This window comes from Fistularia commersonii, chromosome 16 (assembly GCF_037954325.1).
Source record: "Fistularia commersonii isolate RoL2024-O1a breed Wild chromosome 16, RoL_Fcom_v1.0, whole genome shotgun sequence".
In the NCBI taxonomy this organism is placed as follows: domain Eukaryota; kingdom Metazoa; phylum Chordata; class Actinopteri; order Syngnathiformes; family Fistulariidae; genus Fistularia; species Fistularia commersonii.
The window spans coordinates 14,661,829-14,683,726 of NC_141299.1; the positions used below are offsets into that span (position 1 = coordinate 14,661,829).

At 42.0% G+C, this 21,898-nt stretch overlaps 1 protein-coding gene across 1 annotated transcript in view; it reads left to right on the forward strand.

The window, feature by feature from the left end:
* Positions 1 to 21,672, forward strand: part of hykk.2 (hydroxylysine kinase, tandem duplicate 2) — a 217,096-nt gene extending 195,424 nt beyond the window's left edge. Inside the window, exons 8-9 of the mRNA XM_086162330.1 lie at positions 18,409 to 18,473; positions 21,635 to 21,672. The gene's annotated coding sequence lies outside the window, so the exon portion shown is untranslated. The remainder of the gene's footprint in view (positions 1 to 18,408; positions 18,474 to 21,634) is intronic.
* The last annotated feature ends 226 nt before the right edge of the window (positions 21,673 to 21,898 follow it).

A 21,898-nucleotide genomic window follows, 5' to 3' on the forward strand; every position in this document is an offset into this window, starting at 1 on the left:
ACAAATATCAGCAAATCATTATTAATAAGGGACATGTACTCCGGTCTCCAAGTACCTGTTGTTTTTGGAAGTTTTTGAATAATATAGTGATCATAACCTTCACCAAATCTGTCCTCTGAGAATCCGATGCAAATTAAATAACCACATTTGACTGCAAAGTTCGGTGTTGTGTTGCCTGTCGACTGGATCCGAACACCAGGATTATTTCATTTTTTTTTGCTAATAAATAACCCACTTTCTACCACAGCGGTTTTCCTCTCAGGGTCGTAATAAGTGCCATCGTTGTCGTTTCGAGACGCATATTTATAGAAAGATAAACTTTAAACCCATAGAAGTCGTGCAGCGGGAATCATGTGACATAAACCATGTTTATGCAATCCGTTAATTGTTTGGCGTGACGTGTAGAACACACACATGCAGACATGCATATTGACAAACTGTGATCTTGCTTGCATTGCTCCCAGAGGGTGCACTTAAACAGCTTGTCTATAGCCAGAAAAAGCGAAGAATCCATTCCTAGATATTTTCCTTGCATGGCGTCTTAATGGTACCTCTTTAAAATTCTAAAACGTCAACCGTTACTGCACGCGGCACAATAAGGGGCCTTACATCCCAAAATGTAAACATATGGGGCAAATTGTATACATTCACAAGAAAACGAAGGATTAAAGTATCCCTCGTCTTTTTACATTAAGATATCCTCTTCATGTGTAATTATAAATTAGTAACTTGGACCCTTCATTTGTTTTCTGCAGCTATAATGAGATGGCAGTTTCTAACAGGATAAGTTCTCTTGGAAAAAGGTAAAAAATATGGAGCAAGAGAGAGAGAGAAGAGAGGGAGAGAAGTGATATATCTTGTTTGCCTGCAGCCTCTTTTGATTAAGTGTCCAACTATTACACAGTTTCCACACAGAGATAACTTAACACACCAAAGGCTGGGGCTGGGTAATGAGTTTTTAAGTGTCTGGTCATGCTACCATTCATGCGGTGGTCCGGGGGTGGACTTGATAAACACGCCGTACGTACTAAGAATGTAATAAAATCAATGTGTTTTTGATCAGCGAGGGTTCTGACTAATATACGGGAGGAAATCACACATGAATATTTGATTCTGCTTTGGGTGAACAAACTATTTTGATTTTTTTTTTTTTTTTTACTTTACATCTCGACACCTAAAGGGAACTCACCTTTTTCTCATTTGAACTTCCATTACCGAACAGCAGGATTAGCTTTATGGCATAATACAGTGTCGGACAGATATATTTATTTAAATTGTGGAAGGAAAAAAAAGTGCTCTCCAAATAGCGCCGGCGAGGGTCAGTCCAGAATATTAATGCACTTCAGTCAGAACAAAAGGTGATACCCGCTGCGGCGGTGAGACGGGTCAACGGGGTCAAATGCTACTCTGGGCCACATTGAAACAATAACCACCAATATTCCAGATAAAAAGTCAAATAATACCTTGATGCCTCAGACAAGGGAGATTAACTCACATTAGGATGGATAGGAGAGATATAGGACAGCTGTCAGCGTCCTTCACCAGAGACCTTTTTATTATTTTACCGTGCGCTCCCGTTCATTCACCTTGAATTATTATTTTTTAAATGTTGCCATTTAAAAAAAACACACTCTGATATGATATTGGGAAAAAAAACAATAATGAAACCTGATGCGTAGGAACGCTAACGTGGCAAACACTTGGCCTCGCAGATGGTTAATGACGGTGAACTCAATTAATAATATAAAATTGAGATATTTTCCGTCGATGCTCTCATAGATGCTGCATAGAAATACTTGAAAATGGTGGTTTATCTCCACGTGATGCTTTTTACACACATTAAGGTTACATATGAACACCGTGAAGCTAAACAAAGAGGTTGCATTTGGTCGCAAAGCCTCCTGGTGTCCTTCAGGCAGAATTCTAAAGACACAGTCGGCTTTTGGTTACACCTTCTAATTCAAAAGTAATAAACTTTAATATTTTTTGATGCAGGGGCCTGGCAAGGTTTGTGTCTCTAATTCTCATGAAATAAGAAAATCTTCTTTTACTTTCCTTTTCCCTTTAGGGGTCGCCAAAGAGAGTCAAACTTCTCCATCTAACCCTATTCTTCTTTCACACCAACTCGCTTCATATCCTAAAATAAAGAGTAAAAATCCTGCTTCTGCCGACACATCTTTGCAGTCGCAGTGCAGTCGAAGGCATTTTTGGCGAGAAAGTCCGATCGGCCCTGCGATTGACCGGCGATCGGCCCGCCACGAACCCCCGCCACTCTTATTGAGATAGGATGCGACGCTCCCCGCCATCGTGACGGCAGGAAGTGCTCCAGATAATGAACGAATGCCAAAATTAAAATCACAAATGGATTTTCACAAGCCGCAAATGCCATTCGAGATTGGGTGAGACGGGATCGCTAGACTGATAGATATCGTTGAGCACCCGCTTTTACATTTACTCTACGTGCCCTTTGTTTTCACTTTAATCCGACTTGGTTGTTTTCATCTCCACGAAGAAGCTGGAACACCCAGAAAGATCTCACCCGTCTTGGTTTTGGGGGGAAAAGTTTGAATTCAAAATGCCATTATACTTAGTATGAGTCATTTGACTTGTCTTGTCATTCAGATGAGAGACCTGGGCTTCAGATATTTATACAAAAAAATACTCAAAACAAGGAAATATTGCTTACAAATAAACTACAAGCGTGAGAAAAAGCAAGAAACGCTGAAAAATAGCCAAAAAGAATAAAACGGGATGATCTTAGCAACCAATTTGCTCCAGGCTGCAGTCAGTGAGGGCGACAACTTTGCCAAAAAAAACAACTTTATTGTGATATTCTCTTTTAAACAATCTACCTACACACACACACAAACACATAACCACACAAACACACACGCATCAACACGCCATCTTGTTTTACAGCATGTGTAAAACAGCCACAAACTTTTTTTTTTTTTTTTTTATCACCACCTTCAATGACCATATTCTCCATCCCCCTCATTACACCGGGATATGTGGATTCAGTAAACACACCGAGAGTCATTAAGAGCCGTAACCGTACGGTTGGAACGGCAAAAGGGTCCAGTAAACGGGCCGAACAGTTCCAGGGAACCTATTTAATTCCTCCAACATGCCGGCGTGAGCCTCTGCAATAAATCACTCAAGTCGCAGGTCTAATTTAGAAAAGACAACAATGTAAAGCGTATAGAGGGCACATAAAACGCCAGCTTTGTAAAAGCCGCCTCTCTCCGCTGAGATTTATGAGATTTTATGGTAATACCGCCCGCCGATCGAGCGACTCCGCTCTCTTTAACGTCATCAATCACAAAGATAATGCAAGTTAATGTAAATGATCGGACGAGCGCGGAATTGATGGGAGATATTGATTTTGAGAAAAAAAAAAAAACAAACAAATATGTCAAAATATTGTAAACGCAATTGTTAAGGATCTGGTGAGACGATAACAGAAAACGTGTCGAACTCTAGCGAGTGCAAACAGATGGCAGACAGAATTCGACTGCTCGACGGGAGTGTTTAACTTGGAAGTATGACGGCGCGAATACGGCCCAGCCGGAGTAGCCGGAGCGCCGGCGCACTCAGTCCACCGTCCCATAAATTTTCACCCTCTTCAGTCGCGCACATGCTGCGACGCCTTATCCATTTTCCACGTTTCAGCGGGGATGACATTCTTGGTTCGGAGCTGTGGCTTAATTGGAAAGTTATGTGAGCGTGGTGTCAAACTGGGGCATGAAACACCGGGAGAGCCGGCCAGGAGACCAGTTTTACGCCGGTTGAAACGCCCGCGCCGGCCCCCTGCGCCTTCACGTTAAACTCCTTTGGCCGAGAGTTCGGGTTTTCTTGTTTCCACTGAAGACGGGTATTGCGGTAAAATCTCAACTGCTTCTCGGTTTCGGAAAATCCCGTTTTCAAGTTGAAGGATCGGGGGGATGTCGAAGGATGTTACAGGACAACCTGTAAAATCCTGAAATGGGAAATATCGGGTAAAACTAAATCGGGGAACATTTTCTCGTCCCTTTTTTGGCTTTTTTCGACGCTTATTCTGACGCAATAAATTCTGTCCTGAGCTGTTATTTGAGAATATGACACATTCTCTCTTCTGAACGGCCGCTGCGCTGAGGTTAAAAAAGGGCTGGACGAGGGGAAACCAGGGGGCTACTGACACTCAGAAAAACCTCAACCTTCAATTTTGCTGATAGACGGACGACCCGTCCCGTGCCCTTTCGATCCTGTTATCGGTGCTCGGAGCAAAAAAAAAAAAAAAAAAGCGGCTAAGTGGGTCATGAGGAGGAAGATACAAAAAAAAAAAAAAAGAAAAAAAAAGCCGGTTAAGGTGGCCAGGATGACATCATGCAGGTTGAAGGACATTTTGGTAAGAAAATCTTATAAAGTGCGATATAAAATTACCAGATTAGTGTTCCATTGTGATGCATCCCAGAAATATGCGATGACAAAGTGTGATCTTGGCCCGTGAGGTTTGCGGGTTTGAAGGACTAAGCGGGGCGTAGTGTTTCTGAGATGTGGGAGAACTGGCAAATATAACGGAGGAAATATCCATGTTATACTCCATTAAAGTTAAACAAACGGGCCATTCGCACCCATTGTCCTGAAATAGAAGATAAATAATGTACGCCTCGCAGTACTGTATTTTCTAAGCATATCCCCTGTTATTTTTTACATTATCAAAATATGATTTATTGGAAGACAATCAACAATTCAACAATTCAAGGACATATTTGCTCATAGATGTCACACCTAAAGTTTCATGCTCATATGATTTATATGATATGCGTGCATGTATACATATACATACATATATGTAAATACAGTATGTAGTTATTAAAAGGCTTTAATATATATGTATGTGTGTTTGTATATATATATATATATATATATATATATACATATATATATACATACATACACATACATATAGACATGCTTTTTATGTATACACTGTATATTGGTATATTTGAAAACATATACTGAAAATAGTGCATATATAGATAGATAGATAGATAGATAGATAGATAGATAGATAGATAGATAGATAGATAGATAGATGTGTGTGTATTTTTGAAAATATATCCTGAAAATATGAATGCATACTGTCTATGTATATGTTTTCAGAATATATATATATAAAGTAAATAGTTTTTGTCAGGAATTGTTATTACTAGTATTATTATTATGATTGCTGTTATTGTTGTTGTCATTATCTGGAGTCACACATTAAAGAAAAATGTTTGAAGTCACCAAACAGGTCTTTGTGCCTTTTGGATTTTTTTTTTCAATATATTAAATTTGACTGCCTGCAACAACTAAATAAAAGGTCCAATGACTGAAGGGGGTAAAAAAAAAAAAAAAAAAAAGATAAATATGACGACACAACAGACAACTAGTGCAAGCTCAGAACACAAAAACATGAACTTCTGGAAAATGGAAGCGTCCGATTTCCTCGCCATGTTAAAAGACGGCTGCGGTATTTTTAAAGTCATAGAATAATAAATAAAGCTTAAGGCTCAAATGATTGTGCTTGTGACTGAGAAAAAAAAAAAAAAATGACAAAAAAATAAAAATAAATAAAAAATCAGGCCCAGACCGTCGTTGCTTTTTCACATATGCGGCTCAAAACAAACAGTTTTCTGAGTTTGGCGGTTTGGATAGAGTCGCGCAGGAGGCAGACGGAGGCTCAAACAATTCTCTGAGGATATAACGCTGTTTGAAGAAGCCAGTTTGTAAATTTGTTGTGTCTCTTCTCAGATCTTTTTAATGTCATTGATGTGTTTTCGTGATGCGTCTTTTAGAACTGACATTTCTTTAGCAAGCCCGTGTTTGAATTTTTTTTTTTTTTGCTCCGGTCCCACGATAAAGTCTTTAAAACACAGGGATACAGACAAACACACACACACACACCCTCTCTGTCTAGGAGTGTATCTCATGGCATATTTGTACCTCCTTGCTGCCACGCTCAACCCTTTGCAGATGGTGGTGCATTCGGGTCCAGCTTGGCGTGGCGCTTCGCTCCAAGACTTTTTCTCCTCTGACTTTTGTTAAAGCAATTATCTTTTTCATTAAAAGTGCATGCCTATGATTTTATTATTTCTCCTTTTGATTTATCATTTGCTCTTTTTTATTAGCTGTTTGATTTGTCGTCACGCTTTGTTATTCCCTTTTATGATTTTTTTTTTTTTTTTTTTTTTTTTGATTTGTCGCCGTGTTTTTCTAAACGCTGTCATGTTTTGACCTTCAGCCTTCCAACGCGCGGATCTTATTCCAAAACTAGATAGCTAAAAAAAAAAAAAAAAAAAAAAAATAGCTCTAGAATAAAAGACAGATGTTTCTTTCAAATCCGTTATAGTTAATCCAATGCAGGCGACTTTCTCTGCGCATTGACATCTCAAACCATACGATTCCTTTGGTGGAGGGAGGAGGTCTTTGATCAGCTACAAGAAGCAGCATCTGATCCACCCTCCGTGTCCCAGCGAGATTGGGGATTCTCTCATTTTATTCAGGAAATATAAAACACAAGTACTTGCAACGCTTTTACCCAAATGCTGCAGCCACAAAATTCCCCGGGAATTGTGGGACGGCTACAGAACCTATTGCAAATTACGGCCACATGCCTGCAGAAGTTGTCAGATGTCAGCTAATGTTGATGTGAAATATTGCTATTTGTCCAGACAGCAGTGGTTAGGATTTTAGGGATGCCAAAATCACTGACAAGACTATGATTTAACAATAGAAAGCCTCTCAAGCGCTCTGACAACCTCACATAAAGTTTTAATGAATACCTTCTCCGTGTTTTCTTGACATTGCTTTACAGTATCTGCTGAAATATGCTGAGCGCACAAAGTCACACACAAGAACCTCTCCGTCTCTTGTCCAAAATAAATGGACCATGTGCAGAATCTCGGGCGCAGTGACGCTGCCGGCCTGTGTAATCGAACAACGCAAAGACACAAATAAATAAATGAGCAAATAAATGAATACATAAATACAGACTTTCATACATACATGCATAAAATGAAATAAAAAGAAAGGAAAAAACGAGATAAGATGATAAAATATATGAAAAGAAATTAAAAACAATGCAAAAAATAGACAATTACAGAACAAAAAAGGGAAGGAAGAAATAAACACCAGAAAATATAATAACATGACTTCATTAATAAATGATAAATAGTTAAATACTAGTTCAACAACTAAATCAATAAATACATATTCCGTCACAGCGACGCTATGATGTCTGTTTAACAGACGCAAAAATGTGAGACACTAAAAGTGTGATTTTAAAATTGACTTTCTTGGGATTTTTTTCTGCATACAAGAAAACACATTCCCATTTTGGAAAATATCCTGTTTTACAAATATTTCCTCAATGAGCCAGACCAACGAGTGTCAAATATTCTTGGACAGATATGAAACCCAACCCAGACAGCGCGTTGTTGGTCCTTCTGATTTCATGCTGTGTACAGTTTGAAAAAAATAACTTTTGAAAACTGGAAAAAAAAAAAAAAAAAAAATCAAGATTCATTGAAAGAGAGAAATTATCCAAACTGACACAGTAAAAGAAAATGTTCATGTCTCACTCCTTGTGTCTGGATATCTCCCACTGATACTGACAGTCAAATCATAATAAGGCGAAGAACTGACATCGGCAGTTTTTACCCTCAGAGTTGGCGGGTGTAACCAAATACAATATTAAACACAGAAATTGGGAAGAAATCCAGTCTATTCAGCTTCGTGCCAAGCTGTGTGCAGGGAGTCATCTTGAAAAGTAAAGCTCATAAAACACACATAGTGTGCAACGCTTTGTTATTTTTGCTGCCGAGAGAAAATACTAAGGACGAATACGATTCGAGAGCCCGCTCGCCGATGCAAAGTTAGTCTGCCGGTCCTCCTTGCGAAAAAAAAGGCATGGTTTTTGACGATGACTATCCCAGCGGGGAACCGGAAGGGTCGCCTGCCGAGTCCACAAATTAGCCACTGTCGCAAGTCTGGATTAAACCGCCGAGATCCGTCTCTTGAAGCAAACGCGGGTTGTTTACTTCTAACTTTTCAAAAGAGAAAAAGTAAGGATGCGGCGTCGCCTCCTTTGTTAATGATTCATTTATCTTGAAAGATGTAAATATGCCCGGAGCAAGATGCAGTTATTTTTCCATTAACTCCCATCACCCTTTTTGTGTTTGTTTTTTGTTATCATTATTTCCCTTCCTGATGGGAAGATGCAAGTTTACGTTGACTACGTTGACAATTACATGGATTTAGATACAGCCAAAAAGTTTTCTCTTTTTGTGTGGTGTAATGAGAGTGAAGGTCGGTCTCCCGCTGAGGATTCTACCTTCGGCGGAGTCCCGCTTAACTTGCAAGGGTAGCAGTTTTTTAGAAAAAGAAAAAAAGAAAAAAAAAAGAAAAAAATGGCACATTTGCAATGCTCACCGTGAATATTACTTTTTTTTTTTTTTTTTACAAAATATGCATCGCAGTTTGAATTATTTTGGCTCATAATGTGTTCGTTTTTTAACATTTTTTTATATATACATATATTCGGGTCCAGCTTGGCGTTTTTTATATATATACAGTATATATACATTTTTTCAATAATGAAAGAAATCATCATATATACAGGGATAATTATTAGTTCATTCATTCCTTCTCCATACCATTTAGCACAGACTGTTGACCAGTCGGTCACAATACAGATACAAACAACCATTCACTCACTTATTTACACGTCATATTGAGACATACAGCCATTCACTGCCCTACACTCAAGTCTGGGATATTCAGGATTTCCAATGAACCTTTTGCATGTTTTTGGACTGTTGGAGGAAACCGGAGAACCCTGAGGAAACCCATTCAGTCACGGGGGGAACATGGAGACTCCACACAGAAAGGCTACCCATCAGAACTGAACCAGGGACCTCCTTGTCATGAGGCAGAAGCACAAACTTTTCCGCCGTCGTGTCGCGATATAAAATAACGCTCCTGAGAATAACCGCTAAAAAAAAAAAAAAAAAAAAAAAAAAATCGACATAATTTACCGTCTTCATCTCCCTTCCTCCGCCGAGCCTCGGATAATTATGCTCACGTCTTTACCCGGCATATTCGAATTCTCACAAACACCTTTTAATGTGAATGGACTTTTTTTTTTTTTTTTCTTTTACTACCACGGGCTGTGGCTAAAGCACAGCAGATGCCCGAGCTGAGCGGACTCAGTGAGCTGCAGAGGGGGTATGTCAAGTGTAGTGTTTTTTATTCTCCTGCCATGCCATTTTTTTTTTTTCTTTATTTTTTTTTCCAGCTTGGCCAGTCCTGTTGTGGCCCGTGATGCAGGGTCCCAAGGGCCCGGCGGTGAAATAGTAATATGGACCATCTGACACCTGTCAAAACAGCCCTGTTAGTTGAGCGTCAAGCCCTGTCAGCTTGCAAAAGAAAGTGCTATGGAGCCTCTCAATTTCCCCCACTTTCCTCTCCCCTGCTCCTCCACTTCTCGCTGGCTCGCTTTCCCTCGGCATCTCTTTCGCTCAAGTTTCTTGATAATTCCCTCCCTACTTCTGTCCAATTTCTCCAGCATTTTCTGTCACCCCGGCTCCAATCTTCCCTCATTGTTCCCCAAAACGCGTCCTCCTCTTCACGACCGACATTTAGACTCTCTTTGTCCTCGAATGTGAATTCCTCCCCGTCCAGTTGTATCGTACCGCCGCTCCAGACCCGAACCGACCACCAGAAGAAAGTTCCTCTTCCTCCTCCTGGCACTATTATAATAATTAACCGCTCAATAGACTGCAAATTTTGCATTTTTCATGCACCTTGCTCCCTTTTTCCTTCGCATCACACCCACGGTGTTACTGTCCCACCTCTCCCCTTCCCTTCCCGCCATACACTGGTGGATCTGGAGGTGTAATGACAAAAGTACAGAGGCAACGTTAAGCTCCGTTCCACAACTTGGAAACACGTCCTGCCGTGGTAAATTCAATTACTATCTGCCTATCTGATTACACTGGATGTCTGCAATTGCTTTCCCAGTGTGGAACATGAACCGGGCGAGAGGGGGGGGGGTTGCTTTGTGTGGTCCGCCCTCTCCCGTGCTTTTCATTTGATTTAAATAGGACTTTTGAAGGAACCTAAATCACATCATAAACAACCATCTTGATAGGTCCCAAAATATTCCCGGTGTTATGAATGTTGAAATGAAAGTGTGGTTCCCTCCTGTTCTTTGCACAACAGATGTCCTGACATATTGTTGAATCTGAAAACCAGATTTACATCAATGATATTGTGGCAACAAAAGCTTTGTTATTTCTTCAAACAAGTCTCCAGTTCATAAAGTTGATAAATATAATATATTTTGGCTAATAAAGAGTGTGGTGAGATAGTGTCCTAAAAGCATACCCTGATATCATTCATCACATCACGCCTCTAAAAAAAGAACACAGGAAATACACATGTGGTCATTTAGCATTTTTTTTTTTTTTTTTTGGCTACTGATCCTGAGAAATGATGTGATGCGATGAGGATTAGAAGTCTGAACTTCAAACATCGTCAACACCCGATATTTACGTATATTAACGTATTCGTGTGGTATGCGTGGATATCAAACTTTTCATTATGTGCAATTGCAGAATAAACTTAGTGTTAGTAAAAGGGAGTATGCTAACCTTTAGCCCTCGTTACCATTTACCATTTCGGCGCTTGCTGCGAATTAAAAGAAGTGTGAAGGGCTTACCTGAAAAGGCCGACAAATTTTTGGCATCAGCACGTTTCTCTCTGAAGACAAAGAGTGACTTATCAAAGTGACTCATGAGCGATGGGTCCAGATTTCCTCCGCATTTTTCTTTTGAGCCGCGGGCAGTATTTACGACATTGCGACGGAACTTGGCACGGCTGTTGCATCGACATGCTAACACATCAAGTCAATTTGTTCATAAAGTGACCTGATAGTCAGTTGGCCCCCGCTCGCAGTGTCTATACTCATTTTCATTTTCCAATAAATGATCCCGGGGCTGCGAATGTCCTCCATTAATTCAGGCAGAATGTGATGCTGGAGAACTGCCACCTGGTCACGAGCGCGCACATAAGTGAAACAGTTGCACTAGATTTAATATAACTGCCCTGTTTAAAAACCAAGAGCCGCCAGAGCTTTGACTTTCCCTGCAGCCCTCCGATCCTTTTCATAAGCCTATCGCCACTTTGTTGCTCTTTGGGAAGATATTTTGAACGATTCTATAGCATTGTAAAGTCTATGTACCTTGATATCTGTGCTACAATAGACCTCGGCACTGTATTTATCAAGTGTATTCATTCCTGAGTGGTGTCAGCGGTGCATGTGTGGGGTATCAGTCTGACAAAATTGATCATATAAAGCAAAATCACAAAGCAAGATGAAAAAAAGCATTTAGCTGTGCAACAGATAGTATTTATTTGCGGAGTTATCGATGCAATTACATCAAATCACATTTTCACAAACCGCCGCAAATACATTTGGAAGAGAAATGCACGAAAAAAAAAACTATTTTGCCCTCTTGTTTGTGATGATAGGAAGTCCCGGGTTGTTGACTTCTGTCCAAAGCCCAAGATCACGGTTCATTCTCACCTACGACGGGCCCGGGGCGCCGCAGACGAGGCCCCGGGCCAATGGACTTGGCTGTCACCCTGTTTGTTTTGGCCCTCCAAACAAACAGGTGGTGCTAGATATCTCCTGTTGGGATATCCGGCTCTTGCCAATATAAGGCTTTTTTAGGGTAATTTAACAACTTGTCAAGAGCTATTAGTAATGGTTACCTCCAAGAAATAATCACTTTTGGCCAAGGTCAAGTGACACTGTAAATTGGGCTACATCTACAGCGTCGACTCGCGGCCTCATTCAGCGGTTAGTCGTCCGCTTATAATTCGATCGTAAAATCCGTCGTTGCCGTTAGATTCTTTTGAGGTCGCGTATTTTTCTGTTTCTCTTTTATTCTATCATTTTTTTTTTTTTTTGGTTTGTTTTAAATTCGCTTAAAGAAATAGCACCTCTACTTGGACATTCCTCACACGTAGAACACACGTAAAGGCAAGATTTCTGCTCCGACTTTCATTTCCCCTGCTAACATTACTAATAATGGTACTTGAAACCTTTGGTCGCAGTCCCACCGCTAGCTCTTCTTCACATTAGCGCGGGGGGGGGGGGGGGGGGGGGCCACGCTCCGGAGGCATCGGGAGGGCGATGAAAAACCGTGAGGCAATGAAGCATACTCACTGTTATATAGAAGGTCTCTGTTTTCAACCAAGCCTTACTTCTTTATCTGCCCCCAATTCTAAGGTCTGTTGGCCATGCAAATTAAGGGGCAATTAGGGCACTGAAATAGCAGAGCGATCAAAGTAGATGACTTAAGAACTCTAGAGAGCTAAGGAGTTTTATAAGCCGGCAACCATTTGGCTTAAGGAGAACCTGAATGATGAAAACACATTGTACTGAATATTTCCGTTTTTTTTTTTGTTTTTTTTTTCCCCCGATAACTTCGGGGGCAGAGCGGGTAAATACGATGATAAAAACTGAAAAAAAAAAAAAAAAAAAAAAACAACGAAAGGATTTACAGATACAGAGAACTGTGATAAACACCAAATGTAAGTAAGATTCCTAACTATTTATTAATGCTCATCTTGAGTAAGAAAGGGACAAGCTGCCCTCAGTCTCCGCTGCCGGCAAGTAATCCATGGAGGTAGCGCATCAAACAAAGTCTATTCAAACAATTTCTTGCATGAAATGGTCCTCGTGGATTAAAATATAATTTGCCACAGGTAATGAAAATGTGTTCAATGTGTTCAATAAACACAGGGGTGCTTATTGAGCTGCAGGTTGGGAGGAAGGAGGCGCTTTAAACAGTGAGAGTAAATACTTCATTTGCAGAGAGATCGTCTGATGTTTGCAGATGGACCCCACCGCTCACCGACGGAATGAGATTGGATTGGCTAATTTAATTTCAGCGCTTGTGTAATAGTATCCGCTCGGCTACATGTGGACTTATTTACCACGGGTGCGAAGACGCATTTTGAAAACCCGGGCTTGTATGTGTATGCATTCGTACGATTCCGTACACATGTTTAAGCACATACATGTGTGCGCTTCTGAAAGATCCTCCGTGTTCCCATTCTATTTCTGCAGTGTATATTCCACCTGTCCTGCCTCTCGTGCCTCTTGAGAAACAAGAACAACCAAACAGTCAAGGGCTGATTTAGAGCATTTCTTCTGCGGAACAGCACTTATCTAAACGGCTACAATTGCCTTGATGGGATTTTTACATAACCGCATTTTTCTGCATGACGTGAAATAAACCAAAATCATAGAGTGACTTCTGCCTGTGACACCCTGAGAACATATGCTGATGTATGTGTATCACAGTCAGCAGATTCACCCCAAGGGAAAGTATATCCCTTGAGAATGTGTGTGTATATATAGGAATGTATACTCTGCGGGTGCATTTGTCCGTCTACTGGTACATTTGTCTCAGCGGGTGAATACGTTCTTGTCGGTGTAAGTGTTTTTTTCATTGAATGTGTATGTGTGTTCACAGAGATTTACGTGCTTTAAAATGCTTTTTCATGGAGTGGGCTAGAATTTGCGCCGCTATGTGGGAGCAATGTAACAAGGTTAGGGTTAGGTTAGAGGCTGTGTGAGTGTGACTGGGCTGGAGTTTTGGTGAGAAAGCTGTTGGCTCTGCCTGTGCAAATGTATCTGTCTGGGAGTATTTGTCTGTCTGGATATCTCTTGGCGTGCATACAAAGATGCATATCTCTATCTCTTTGAATCATCTTGTGGTATGTCTCATCTTGCTGGTTTTGGGTTCCCGTGAACGGACGGTAGAATGTACGTTCAAGAATAACACGTTTAAAAGAGAGGGGTTAAAAAATGAAACCGCCAAGATAAGTTTCATATCCGTTAATGCGGCACTTAAATTAGAAATATTTGTTGACCAATTGAAGACACAGCAAAAATCAAAATTTGTCCCAGTTAAAGACAGTGACTCCCCGGCTAAGTCGACGTCTAACCCTCCAGTCACGGTTTATTGAGAGGGGTCCCACCATGGCTCCTTGCCCTGAACATAAATTATCACCTGCTGATGTGCAAACCCAATCCTGAATCAGGAAGGCCTTGGCACATGCCGAGTAATGACAGGTCCCCGGCAGTCCTCTCCAGAATTGCAACACTAAACACCAATTGCGCTAAATATTCAAATGGCGTCGTCAGAGGTGTTTAAATGTTGCCACTCTCCATTTAATTGACATCTTCAGTCTTTAACGCTTGATGGCCTTACAGCTCAATTTAAACTAGTGCATATCATAAAAGTAAAATCTGATAAGCTTACCCTCCAAAAAAAAAAAATAACCTTCTGAGCATTGTGGAACGGAGCGCGCGCTACTATAGCGATCGACCCTTTTTGGGTCGAAGAGCTTCAAAATTGTCGCTGAGTTTGAGTCGGACAAAAACATGTTAGGGGACCGCGGTGCACATGTAGCCCGCAAGGGTAGCTACTGCGGGGAAAAAATACCAAAGAGGTGCATGTTACTGAGTAGCGGGGGGCCGGGCGTCACAGAGAGCAAGAGGATCCAAACATGTGCCCCTCGCCCCCGCCCCTACATTACATCGGTATCACAGGCCTATCAATCTCATTGACAGGCCGGTGGCGTCAAGTGCCACGGGGTGTGACATTGCTGACACGGGAGTGTGCCCTACACACATATTACTGAAGCTTCAAGATGTCCCCAGACTCACATCTGGAAGGCGGGGGGGGGTTGGAGAATTCGATCTCTGTCCGCAGCTTGGGGGGTCAGGAAGGAAGGGTTAGCAGGGGGCCCTTTCTCTTAAGCTGATCCCCTCCATGCAAAACAGCGGTACTTACATACGAGGTCGAGATGGTGCAATCTCCAAATGTACAGTTGTTGGACTTCCACGCAACCGTGAAGTACAAAGCTGACATATTACTATGTTTTTGTTTGTATTTTTTAATTTTTTTCATGCTTCTTAGATCACGACTTGTCCCGTAACAACTTGACCCGACATTTTAGACATATCTCACCGCAAACGCTTCCCCCTCATGTGCTCTCGGAGCGATTTTTCATCGTAAGTATTTATTTACACATCTATGTGTGCGGTTGCGTCGGAATCCGAAGGTCCCGAATCAGCTGAACCGATCTCCAGCCTCGGCTGACCGTGCCTCTCTCATCCATCCATGTCACGGTATGGACATGGATAGTGTTGCGTGCTTCTGCGACTGTTTGTCTTCGTGTTCTCTCCAATGAAAATTCCGCATGTTGCGGGTCAAACTCGGTCGACAGAAAGTTTCCCCGCCGTTCATTCATGCCTTAAAGGTCACTTACAACCGCAAAGACTAACACACACACACACATGCGAAGCTTATGGGGAAAAGAAAGAACGAATGTTTTATCCTTTATTTTTTCTCCGGGGAGATTCAGCGGCCGATTAAACAGAATCAATCAGAACTTTTCAAACCGCTAATTCTATCTCAGGAATTAAAAGCCATCACGAAACATCAACAAAAAATCTAAAACACTCGTCGCCTGGTGGATACTCTTGTATCCTCGACAAGGTCGTCATCGAACGCATTTGAGAAACAAGTTGTGTTTGCGAGGTATGTTTTCTAAATGCCGCACGCATCAAAAGCTGTCTGAATCGTCGGTAATCGTTGTTGATGGTTATTCGATGTTACGGCGGGTGAATTGCTTTACTCTGACACAAAAATGTTGGCCAAAACATAGCAACAGCAAGAAAAAAAAGAACAAGAAAAGAAAAAAAAAAAAGGGCGCAATTTCTGAGACAATGCGAGCTCCGCTTTGAAACGCGCCTTGTTTTTAGCATTCATCCATTCTTGCTTTTTCTCTTTTCATTTCTCTCGCTCCTTCATTTCCTTTATGCTGTCGGTGGTAGATGGTGATGACCGGGATGGGATGGATCTTTAATAGATTTGTCTCAGGCAGCACAATGGGAGGACGGATCGTTGTTAACATTATAACATATCGATCGTTTTGACTCCATTTCCCAGAGCCCTGTCAGACAGGAGCCATTACTCACAGGAGCCATCTCCCCATACCTCACCGCCGCTGCCGTAAACACACACACAAGCGTGCACGCACACACGAACACACACACGCGCGCACATTTTCATGGCACGAGTGTAACGGCGCTTGTCTACATTTTTCCCCATGTTCTTGTCTTATGACCCCTATTAATTGTACTTGTATTCCGTCCCCACAATTTGGAGGCCTCTTATTCTCCTCGCTACTTCGACAAGGACCGAGCGTGTGGACACTTCATGGATTTGAACTTAAAAAAAAAAAAAAAATGTACTGAATTTATGGAGATAATGTTCACATAAGTTTTTTTTAGAAGTATTTTGGGATGGCCGGTCTCAGGGGTCAGTTCACAAGAGCACAGCTACATTACATAAAGACAGATTTCAGAAGAACCGGTGACTAAAAAGCCATATTGTTGTACAAGACATCCTTCTTTCTATATATCCAGTGAGATTGTCTGATGAGCAGCGCTTGCTATAGGTGCCAGGTCCAACACAGATCTCCTGCAGGTGGGAGGATGTTGAATCATACCTAATTCTACTTTATTAGATTTACTGGCAGGACGGTTACACCAAATATTTCGTTATCAGTTGCTCTATTCAGACGCCCCTATCCCCAGAAGATATCGGCCGGCCCGAGCACAAAAAGCTATTCAATCTTTGGTTTACGCCCACTCTGGAGTTTGAGTCATCGATTATCCACCTGCAGGTTTATAGTCTGTAGGACCAAGCCAGAGAATCTGGGGAGAACCTAAATAGGCACGGCGAAAACTCCGCCAATGGAGTCAAAGAAGGATCTGCCAGCTGTGAGGGGATAGTGCTAACCGCCGCACTGCCATGCTGCCTCAGGCATCGGGTATCAGAGAATAACCACTGTCATGATTGCTTGAATCTGTTTTTTCTTTGGACCGTGACTCCGCTATAATATTATATCATTGGCCTTGAGAAGCGGTTGTTGAAATCCGCCGCTACTACCACGGCACTACTACTTACCGCTACCATGTCGGCTAAGTCTTGAAATTACCTTTGAAATTCTTTGCTTATATTCTCTTATTAGTATTATGATACTTTGCAGTAACCAAGGGTCTCTACATTTAGGACTGGTGGTCTTTCAGCGGCGGCGTGCCGTACTGAAACTGCACCCTCCGGGCCGACAGCAGCTACAGCATGTTTCTCTAAAGATAACGCGTAGGAAGACTTGGCTCGCCGATATCCGAACCCGTATACCTTTTGCTTTTCTCCCAACTCGGGCTCTTCTCGCATCGTCTGCAGCATCCCCGGTCCCAATTGGGTGGAACAGCTCGGTCTGGTCGGACAGATTAGTCAGACGCTCGGAGTTTTGATTTCTTTGAATCTTGCTGGAATACAGAACATGTCTGAGGTGAAGAGTTGCCTTTCTGCTGCCAGGGGCGATATTCTTTTGTCGTAAGTATCCGATTCACTTTCAGTAGACCTCCCAAATATGTTAGCGAAGACACATATTAACAGCCAAACCCATACATTTAGGGGCGCAGACCTAAAAATCGACACGTTTCAATGGATAACCGACGTTACGGGAAAATGCTAAACAACATCAGGACTTGAAGGACAAAGCAGCAGTCTATGATGTTTTAGGTGGCCTGGAGTCAAACAAACCGCAGAAGAATAAAACAGGAGATAAAGAACCAATAGGTGAAGCGTGACCGTCTGCGAAATTGATATTTAAGCGTCAGACCTCGGTCTCAATTTTCCATACCATCATTCAACACGGGTAGCCTAACGAAAAGGGAGAAGACAGATTCCATCAAGAAGATTATGGACAAGTTTTCACAGTCGTGGGCGCGGGAGAGATGGTTTCTTCTTTGACACCGGAGTGTTCTGCTCACCAGTCTCCGAGAGGTCATCAAATGGGCAGTGACAGAGAAGCCCGATGCAATTGGATTCGCCTATCATGATAGATCCCCCCCGAAGATTGCTCTGCGGGCTATATTTAATTGTATTTTTCTTTAAAGACCGAAGAAAAAAAAAAAAAACAAAGCAGCGTTTTATCAAGCTTCTCGGAGGCAAGCGCTTTGTGCGTGATGATAAATTAAGTGTTTTATTTTCTATTTTACTCCTCACGGCTGACACACTCAAGCAATTTTGACGCTAACAAGGTCAAACTTGTAGCTCGGTAACAATCACATCTCATTAACATCCAGGAAGACCCATTACTCCGGGTAGTGGATTGGACAATGTTTCTGAAGCAGATTGTCTTAAGACATCAGTTCCATTCCAAGTAGCCCGTAAAGCAACCCGGGAAGATATTTCAGGTTTTTTTTTTTTGTCTCTCACTCAGATTTGACAAGAGGATGACAGGTACGTCCACTCTGAAGCTGTCTTCCCGTCACCAGAGACCTCCAGGTACGTTTCGGATATCGTCACTAATGTCGTGAAGAATTTGTTTAATCGCAATCTTCTTCTTCTTCTTCTTTCGGCTTTTCCCGTCAGGGGTCGCCACAGCGAGTCAACTTTCTCCATCTAACCCAATTTTCTGTATCCTCCTCTCTCACACCAACTACCTTCATATCCTCTCTCACTACGTCCATAAATCTTCTCTTTGGTTTTCCTCGAGACCTTTTGCCTGGCAGCTCCAATTCCAGCATCCGTCTACCAATATATTCACTATCCCTTCTCTGTACATGACCGAACCATCTCAGTCTGGCTTCTCTGACCTTCTCTCCCAAACATCGGACATGTGCCGTTCCTCTGATGGACTCATTCCTGATCCTATCCATCCTGGTCACTCCCAAAGAGAACCTCGACATCTTCATCTCTGCAACCTCTAGTTCTGCCTGCTGTCTTTTGGTCATTGTAACAGTTTCTAGTCCATACATCATCGCTGGTCTCACCACTGTCTTGTACACCTTTCCTTTTATTCTGGCTGAAAGTCTTCTATCACATAGTACCCCTGACACTTTTCTCCACCCATTCCAATTTGTTTAATCGCAATCATGGATGCAATCGGACGGTAGATCGAATTTCCTTCTGAAATCGAATATTAGACCCATCCTGCACTGCAATGCAAATCATCTCAAAACACGCACTTACACTCAGCAATGCGTTACAATACAATAAATAAATAAACGTATAAAAATTGAAATTCAATTAAATGAATAAAGCAGGCCGACGGATCAAGCTCAGAATTTTCTAAACTTTTTTTTTGCATTTTCTTCACACCCCTCCACTCCGCACGCCTATTTTTCTCCCTCTTTAACCGTCCGTTGTCGATGCACTCACCACTCTAACATCGCGTTATCGCCATCCCGGTTTTCCAGAGGAAACCGCTGCCGTCCTTGAACCGGAGAGGGAGGGGGGTCAAGAAACTAATTTGTTGTCTGATTTCAAAGCACCCGAGCCCAGGCAGCAGCCCTGACCCTCCGCAATCCGTGGTGAATTTTAATCATGAGTGGTGCTAGAATAAAGTAATAGTACGGCTTTGCTGGTGTGGGTACGATGTGTGTTGGGGAAGATTTCCCGTAGCTCAAAAAGCAGTCTGAGACTCTTCCGCACTCCCTGCACTGCCGGTACTAAACGCATTGGAAGGAATAAAATTCAAGAATCTTGCTGCTTGATGCGAGTGAGATACACTGATTTGTGTGTTTGAAAATAAAACCCGTGAATGAATTTTCACACAAATTGTCACGCAATTTTTTTTCACAAAAAATTGTGTTTTTTTTTTTTTTTTTTTTTTTTTTTTTTTGCACGTCATCTATTTCGACTGTATTTTAGCCGACGATTTCTTCTTCGGAATAACTTCAGTAAATGAACAGGAAGCAATCGTGGCGATGCTGTGAAATACGAATTGGAAACTTGAAGAGCCATGCTCAAAAACAAAAACAAAAAAAATAAATAAATAAAATAAATAGAGAGGATGCAGCTGAAAGAAGTAGCAGTCAATCTTTTGTTGTTCAGCTTCCTCATTCATGGTGGGATTGTATTTATTTATTTCTTCATTCATTAATTGATACATTTATTTATTCATTTATTTACTTTTTTATTTTTCATTTTCTAATTTATTTATTATTTGGTGTTTCATGGGGACACATAAAAAGACACTCGGCTTTGGGATGAGTAAACGTTTTATAAAAGGAACTGAGGTAATACTTTTGATTTCAATGAAAAAAATCGAATGGACATAAATAAAAATAAAAGGATTGAATAAAATCACAACATACGCATTTTCGGAGTAGATATTAGAACTATGTTTGGCATTGATTGTGTTTATTTGAGCCCACAAATTTGTTCACAACCGCTATTATAAGTCATTTGATAATGAAGTGCTTTTGTCTTTTGAATGAGAACAAAACAAACAAAAACACCAGGTTTCCATTCTCTTTTTTTTTTTTCTCCCAACTAAATAATCCCATTTATTCTTCTCGTGAGGTCCAACAAACTTCTCTCTTTTTCTCTTTCCATCCATCCGGTCAGATACTCAGCGCAGGGGTTGTGCTTGAGCGAAGCATTATAATAGCTCAAGGAAATGGCTCTTCTTGAGAAACTTTCAGGGAGCTGTCGAGGGGGGAAGATTAATGCTCGCCCAGACTCTCCAGGGGACCCCGTCCCAACCCCCGGCACCTCCCCCCATCTCTCCGCTCCTCGCTCGCTTCTTCGACGCCCCCCCCCCCCTCCGAAAACCTCGCATCCAAACACCACCGACAATTCCACGCCCCGCAAAAGTGAAAGTTTCAGCCACGGAATCCCCTCCAAGTGCCGAACCCTCAACTGAGACGCTGTCAGAATTTCGTCTTCGGGGAGCCGACAAAGCGCTAGGAGGACAAAGCGGCTGTTGACGGGCTCATTATTCCGCCCACCGATATTTCTATCACTCAGGATGACATTATCAGGCCTAGATATGAAACTCGCCGTCAGTCTAAAGGACACGAATTCAATTTCGAGGCAAGTGAATAAACATACGATCGCACGGTGACGTACATTCTCCGAAACAAGCACCCGCCGCTGTCTCCAGATCTGCCTAACATCAAAAACTCCCCTTCCTACCGCCGACACTCCGACACGGAAGTCTGTTCTCTCTCTCTCTCTCTCTTTCCGGAACTGTCTTCCTCTTCGTCGACCCGAAGAATTCTCTCGCTGTCTTTATCCGTCCGTTACTCCGTCCGGCCCTCTTTCACTATCTCTCCCCCGTCTCCGCCTGTTTTTTTTTTTTTTTTTTTTTTTTTGAGCCGCAGGTCTGTTGTTTTTGGATCGCGGTACATTTCCGAAAAGGCGGCCTAATCCTAATTGCGATCGTTCCAACGAGCGGTATTTATATTATTCAAAAAAAGGGGGATGAACTTAGTCTGCCAAGACGTGAGAACAATTTCACATTCCTCAAGATTTGTTATATATTGTCTGGGACGGATGACACACATACATATATTAGAGAAGTCTGAACGAAGGCCCATTCTGCTTCACAGCTGTTGAGAAAATGGCAAGATGATCAACTACTCTAACATTCTTCTCTCATCTCTTTTTCTCTCTAATCCCCCACCCGCTCCCCACTCTTCTCCACTGTCTTCTTCCAGAGTTTTTTTTTTTCAGAAAAGCAGGAAAGTCTCAGCCGGCTGCCCTCTCCTGCTCTGTAGTGGAATCATCCGTTCTCCTCCGGGAAGGCCGGTTTTGAACTTTCAGAGTCAGAATTTGTAATGATACGAAAGCAAAGCAGAAAAAAAAAAAAAAAGATGCGGCCGAAACGGAGCGGCGGCGCATCGGGCCGAGGCGAGGAGGGGCCGGATCAAACGCGACCCTCGGGGGAGTTATGATGAACCTCGGAGAAAGAGAGAAAAAAA